The 6,965-nt window shown below is 37.5% G+C and overlaps 1 long non-coding RNA gene across 1 annotated transcript in view; it reads left to right on the top strand.

Moving 5' to 3' along the window:
* The first annotated feature begins 5,775 nt into the window (after positions 1–5,775).
* Positions 5,776–6,965, top strand: part of LOC139316152 (uncharacterized) — a 101,533-nt gene continuing 100,343 nt past the window's right edge. The window contains exon 1 of the long non-coding RNA XR_011600345.1: positions 5,776–5,789. This is a non-coding gene — a long non-coding RNA (uncharacterized lncRNA). The remainder of the gene's footprint in view (positions 5,790–6,965) is intronic.

Below are 6,965 nucleotides of genomic sequence, written 5' to 3'. Positions count from 1 at the left end.
AGGCTCCAACTGGCGCAGAGTGCGGCCGCGCGGGTGGTGATGGGAGCGACATGGAGTTCCCATGTGACACCTCTCCTGCGCGAGCTGCACTGGCTCCCGGTGGTCTTCTGAGTGCGCTTCAAGGTTCTGGTTATCACCTTTAAAGCGCTCCATGGCTTAGGACCTGGTTATTTACGGGACCGCCTGCTACCACCAATAGCCTCCCACCGGCCAGTACGCTCCCATAGAGAGGGGCTCCTCTGGGTGCCGTCGGCCAAACAATGTCGGCTGTCGGCCCCTAGGGGGAGAGCCTTCTCTGTGGGGGCACCTACGATTTGGAACGAGCTCCCCCCGGAGATCCGTAGGATCCCGGATCTGCGCACCTTCCGCCGCGCGCTTAAGACTTTTCTATTTTATCAAGCTGGCCTGGCCTAAATCTTCCCCCTTTTTAAATGTGGAAATTTTAAATTTTTAAATTTTAAATTCGTCTTTTTATAGGGGTATGGGTAAGGCATTTTAAATTGGGGAGCCATTTTTAGATTTAATTCTGTTTTAAACGTATTTTAATTGTTTATATTGTATGTTTTTTAACTTTGGCTGTGCACCGCCCCGAGTCCTTCGGGAGAGGGGGTGGTATAAAAATCTAATAAATAAATAAAATAAATAAATAAATTAGCTTCTTCATGCTTATTATTTATTTTATGAATGTCAAGAACTTTCTCAAAGGCATGTTTTATTGTACCAGGAAAATGTCCTTCTACTCTGGATGAAATATGTTTTATGCAAGTTTAAGTATTACAAAGAATAACTTTGATTGTTGAAAAACAGGAAAAGGTGAACAAGAATGTTGATTTTGGAAAGTTAAAGATTAAGTTAAAGGGCTAGATGGACTTGAAAGAATCTGTCCTGCGGGATGTTTAAAATTTTATAAAAGAATATATGAAGACCTTGAAATTTAAGAAATTTTCCTATGGGAAAGTTTTGTTGATTGGAAAATAAACATGATAAGAAGAGACTTTGAAGTTGACCAGACAGCACTAATTAAAGGTGAAGAGACCCATTGAAAAGGAACAGTGCTATTTGACTATAGAAGAAATTAATATTGTTTGAAGTAAGGTATTCAGAAATTACTTACACGATTGCCTAATACTATAAAAACTAATTTAACAGACAATATAAAAGAACAGATTTTACTGAGACTAAGGTCGATTTGAATGTGGATTTGAAAATGGATTTTTAAAAAATCCTAGACTACAAGAGTGATACAGAAAAAGATATTGTGGATTTGAAAATGGATTTAAAAATGTCAGACTACAAGAGTGATATAGAAAAAGATGCTACAATGGATTTACATTTGAAACTGGCTGATAACTAAAGAGAACATACAAATAATATATAGGATGAATGATTTGGAAAGCCTTCTTATCTTGGATGTACAAATGGGATACATTAAACTACTAAAGTTCTTTCTGAAAAGAAACAAAGAGATTATGGAACATCTCAACTTGTGGAACATTATTTGATGGAATTAAAGATCAAGCTTTTTAAAAGTAAACAGAAGAAATATAAAGTAAATTTATTTGACTAGGTTTAAAATAAATGTAAACCTTAAAATAAAGGTTTCTGGTAGCTACTAATGGAATTTGATTAGGACTGAATGACAAGCTTTTAAAGATCTGTTTATAAATGGGAAGATATTTCTTTTGTTTTATTTCTTAGACAAAGTGATATGTTAGATTTATTTGACTAAAGTATGCATATATATATATGTCTTTTTCTTTTTTCATAGGCTTTTATGTGCATATTCTTTCTAGCCAGGTTCCACCTATGTAAGCTAAGTTGAACTAGGGCTGAAGAACAACTTAGCTTACATAGGTGGAACCTGGCTAGAAAGAATATGCATATATATATATATATATATATATATATATATATATATATATATATATATGTAGGTCTTTGGTTATTCGGGTCTTCTCCCACGTAAAATTGGAAGTGTCTTGGCGACGTTTCGACGAAGTCTCATTCGTCATCTTCAGGCTGGTGTTCTCGGCTTTGTGCTTTCAGGAGCAATTGCTCCTGGAAGCACGAAGCCGAGAACACCAGCCTGAAGATGACGAATGAGACTTCGTCGAAACGTCGCCAAGACACTTCCAATTTTACGTGGGAGAAGACCCGAATAACCAAAGACCTACATACAAACACCCGCGAAAACCTGAGAAAACATATATATATATATATATATATATATATATATATATATATATATATATATATATATATATATATAGTTATAGTTATAGTTATAGTTATAGTTATAGTTATAGTTATAGTTATAGAAAAATGAACTTTTTATTGAACTATTACAGAATGTATTGAGTTACTGAAAATATTTATGCTTGTCTAGAGAGTGAGCCATCTTTTACATATATATTTATTTCTTTTTTCTTATTTTCTTTTTTCTATCTCTTTTCTTTTTTCTACTTTTTTCATACTTTGTACTAAATTTTTATCTTTGTATTTGTAAACTTTAATAAATTTATTATTATTATTTATAAAAAATTACACTGCACTTATCTAAGTATGAGAAGATGGGTTATTTCCTACCTCAAAGGGACAATGTAAAAATACAATTTGAAGACTGAGTTTGGCAGATATTAATTTATTTATTTATTTATTAATTCAATTTGTATGCCGCCCCTCTCTGAAGACTCAGGGCGGCTCACAATGCATTTAAAATCATTATAAAAAACATTTAAAAATTAAAAGCATTAAAAACATTAAAACTCATTCACACCATTTATGGCTGGATCTCGCTGGAACGCAAGAGCGAGATCAATGACCCAGGCCTGCCGGAAAAGCCAGGTCTTCACTGCTTTTCGGAAGGCCAATAGGGTTGGGATGGTCCGGACCTCAGGAGGTAACTGGTTCCAGAGAGCTGGGGCAGCCACAGAGAAGGCCCTCCCCTGCGGGCCTTATCTCCTGAAGTCCGGACCATCCCGACCCTATTGGCCTTCAGAGAAGGCCCTTCCCACCAGCCAGCATTGTTTAGCTGATGGGACCCGGAGGAGATCAACTCTGTGGGATCTTACCGGTCATTGGGTGTTATGCGGTAGAAGGCGGTCTCGAAGATACCCTGGCCCTGAGCCATGTAGGGCTTTAAAGGTAATAATCAACACCTTGAATTGTGACCGGAGACCAATAGGGAGCCAGTGCAGCTCCCGGAGAATTGGTGTAATGTGGGTGTACCTAGGTGCATCCACGACAGCTCACTCGGCTGTGTTCTGGACCAACTGTAGTCTCCGAACACTTTTCAAGGGTAGCCCCATGTAGATCACATTGCAATAATCTAACCGTGAGGTGACAAGGGCATGAGTGACCGTGAGGAGAGCCTCCCGATCCAAGTAGGGTCGCAATTAGTGCACCAGGTGAACCTGTGCAAGGTCCCCCTAGCCACAGCTGTCAGATGTTGCTCTAATCTTAGCTGTGAGTCTAGGAGGACACCCAAATTGCAAACCCGTTCTGAGGGGGACAATTTCTCCCCTCCCCAGAACCAAGGATGGACAATCAACATAGTCTTTAGGAGGCAATACCCACAGCCACTTGGTCTTGTCTGAGCCTGTTGACTCCCATCCAGACCCTCACAGCCTCCAGGCACCGGCACATCACATCCACTGCATCACTGAATTGACACTGGGTATCATCAGCATATTGCTGATACCTCACCCCCGTATCGTCGGATGAAATATATCATTAACTTTGCTGAAAAGTATCAAACTGTGTTCCTCAGTCTTGATGGTATCAATGTGAACTTTTTTCCTACGGCACATAACCCATTGTCTGATTTAGTAAGGAAGAGGTTTTCCCCCCCAAAGCTATAGCGTTTGTTCACATTCACTCATTTCTAAGATAGTTTGTTAGTGATAGTCGTAAAATTGGAACATCTTGGAACTGTATCTACTTTCTTTTTGAACTTGTATATTGAACTTGTATTTTTTTTGTGATACTGAATTCTGTCGTGGTTATTCTATGATACATGCAGGTATATTAGGCTTATCTGTTATGAACTGCAAAAAATCTGGATGATGACTAGAAGATAGCAAAGAAATTCAGAAAACCTTAACTCATAGTAGTCATCTGGATTTTTGTAGTTCAGATATGGCATGCTTAATATTCTGAACTATATTCAGATATACAGTTTAATATATTGTGCATGACATTACAAATAGTTGCCTATTTCTTATCTGAAATAAAGTAAAAAAATGCCTCAAAATTATTATAATATGGCTCTCATTTTTCTAACAGTAGTGAACAGGCATAGGTAGCAATGATTTGGGAGAGAAAAGTTTATTGAGTTTTTAAAAATGTATTTATGTGGAAGTTAATAAACTTATAGATATGGGTTGTATGTCCTTTGTATGTTGTTGGACTTCTCCCAGCTTCTGTATCATGATCAGTAGTTAAGACTTTACGAGACTCATCTTCACTTCTTGTGCCTGTCTGTGAGCAGATGAATGAACCTTCGAGGGAATCTCATCAAGAGATACACATATAATGCATATATATATATATGCTGATCTGACAACAATGTCAAATAGAGAAACACACTCAGGTGTGTGTGTGTGTACACACACATACCTGAGTGTGTTTCTCTATTTGACATTGCTGTAGAGTGACTGATCATTGTCAGACCAGCTTTTCTCAGTTGGGCTTATTTGGAATTTTACAGTTCTGTAGAATTCTCTAAGGGTTCCGCAATAGCTTGTGATTGGGGAAAAATATGTATTGATTTTTGTATTTGCACATCACCACATGATCCTAGGGCTTATAATGGTGTTTATTTCTGCCTTTTTATACTATGTCCTGCCCTACAAACTGTAATAAGTTTTCACCTCTTTGGTTAGAAGTAGAGGCTGTGATTATACACATTATTATATATAGTATTACTCACACATGCACAAACATAAGATATATATATTATAATTTGGGTGGAAAGAAATGCTGGGATAATGGCCTTTTTTAATTTGCACTGACAGCATCTTTTAGAGCTTTCATCTCAAATAAGATCATTTTTCCATGCTTCACTATTGTCTTGGGAAATCTGTCTTCAGTAGTTCCTTTCTTAAAAGATCTCATGCTCAGCGTCTGTGAGCTTTGTGTAGTTTGCCTATCAAAAGAGATATGTTTACACCTTCCATGCATGTGTTAAAGCTATCAGGTTACAAAGCAGAGTGGCTGATGCAGTTCAGTCCTTCCTACTAATATGCACAAAAAATGCATCTATGGTAATTACATGGACTGCCTGGAACAATGCATTCCAACATCCTGTAACATAAATAAGGAAGGTGGGGCCAGCTGACATTAAACGATATGTTTGCCAGCAATCTTGATCTCCACTATATATATCCTTTCTGTTACACAGTCTCAGTCTGGCAGCGCTGAACCTGTTGCTGCATTAGCCGAGTTGTATTTTGCTGGATAGGGAAGGAGGCTTGTCTGCTGTCTGGTAGGAGGGCTTTGTCTCTCTCTCTCTCTCTCTCTCTCTCTCTCTCTCTCTCTGTCTTTTTTTTTTCACTCTCTGTCTCTCACACTCTCGCTTGCTCTTTTTCTCTCTCTCCCTCCCTCCCTCTCTCTCTCCCTCTCCCTTTCCCGTCTCTGTGGTTTGTAAGGTAGGTTGCAGTGTGTGTATATACACAACATCAAGAGCAGGAAAATGGACTCATTAGGGAGACAGGCAGTCATTACCATTCACACTGCACTTCCAGGGAGACAGCGACTATGAGGAGACAGACTGAGGACTGGGGAGCAAGGTAGGCCAGCCAACTTTTATAAAAAAAATGAAAAGAAAGAAAAAGACAGAGAAATTTCCTTCCTCCCCCTCAACACCCCTTTCTTCTTGATACTCCTCTGTTAGCTCATCTCGTGTTGCTTTTTTGTTTATATTTTAGTGATGTAAGTTTGCGAGACCTGTTAATGGGCTTAGATTTTAGAACATATATAGGCCTGCTTCTCCATAAATGCATGCCCCTTTCTCACTTATTCAAAGATGTGCTTTTTTATAATTCACTTTAATTACTTTTTATTTTAAATCAGTGAAAGAAACAAATATGTTTGTTTTTCCAACACTAGTTCCAAGTAAATCATTATCTTTCACTCCTTTAAAACAACCTTCTCCGTATGTTAGTGGGTTTCTGCTTCCCCCCCCCCCCTTTCTGTTTATACAGTTCCATCTGTCTGTCCATATATCATATACTCCTTGTTTACTGTTGCATGTTTTTGGAAGGGTTTTTTTGTGTGTGTGTTAGTATTTGTAAATGAGTTTTACTGTAATGCCGGCAACCAGAGATTACAGTGACTGCTCTTTGTTTGGTGTATGTAAGTTTAAAGTCCATATTTACTATATATAAAAACACATTTCAACCTGGTATGTAGGCTTTACTATTCAGAAAGGTTTTTGAAAGAAATAAAATAAAATTAATATTTTGGGACTGAATGCAAATGGATTTTTCTCTGATGTTATGTTTAAAAAGGCATTACTTTCAATTTGTTATAAAGAAAAAAGGTCCTTCATTTTGCTTATTTATGATATTAAAGAGAATGTGAAAATTCAAACTTTTAAAAGGGGAGCTACGAACCTTGGTTTCTTCCTTTCCAGCCCCCTCCTTAATATACAGAACTCTTCTCAGCTGATTCTCTCCCTTCTAGCCTTCACTGTGTGTTTTGATCTGTGTTACTGAAGAGAAGAGATACCTTTTACACTGTCCCGATATATCTTACATAATTTTTAAAATTCATCTGCTAAATTGCATATTCTTCAGGCGCTGAAGATGGTTGTAAGTTTATTTTTATTCTACCAAAAAAATATGATGTATATACCCTATTGAAATTTTTTTTGAGCAACTTTTCATATGAGCTTTCGCCCCCTCCTGTTTTAAAGTCTGTTTAAACTGAACCATTTAATGGCCTTTTAAGCCTGAATTTGTGTC

The sequence above is a fragment of the Pituophis catenifer genome, unplaced genomic scaffold (assembly GCF_029215685.1).
Source record: "Pituophis catenifer annectens isolate HBS135680 unplaced genomic scaffold, rPitCat1.0.hap2 SCAF_4, whole genome shotgun sequence".
NCBI lineage: Eukaryota > Metazoa > Chordata > Lepidosauria > Squamata > Colubridae > Pituophis > Pituophis catenifer.
This window is presented reverse-complemented; position numbering and strand designations above follow the sequence as displayed.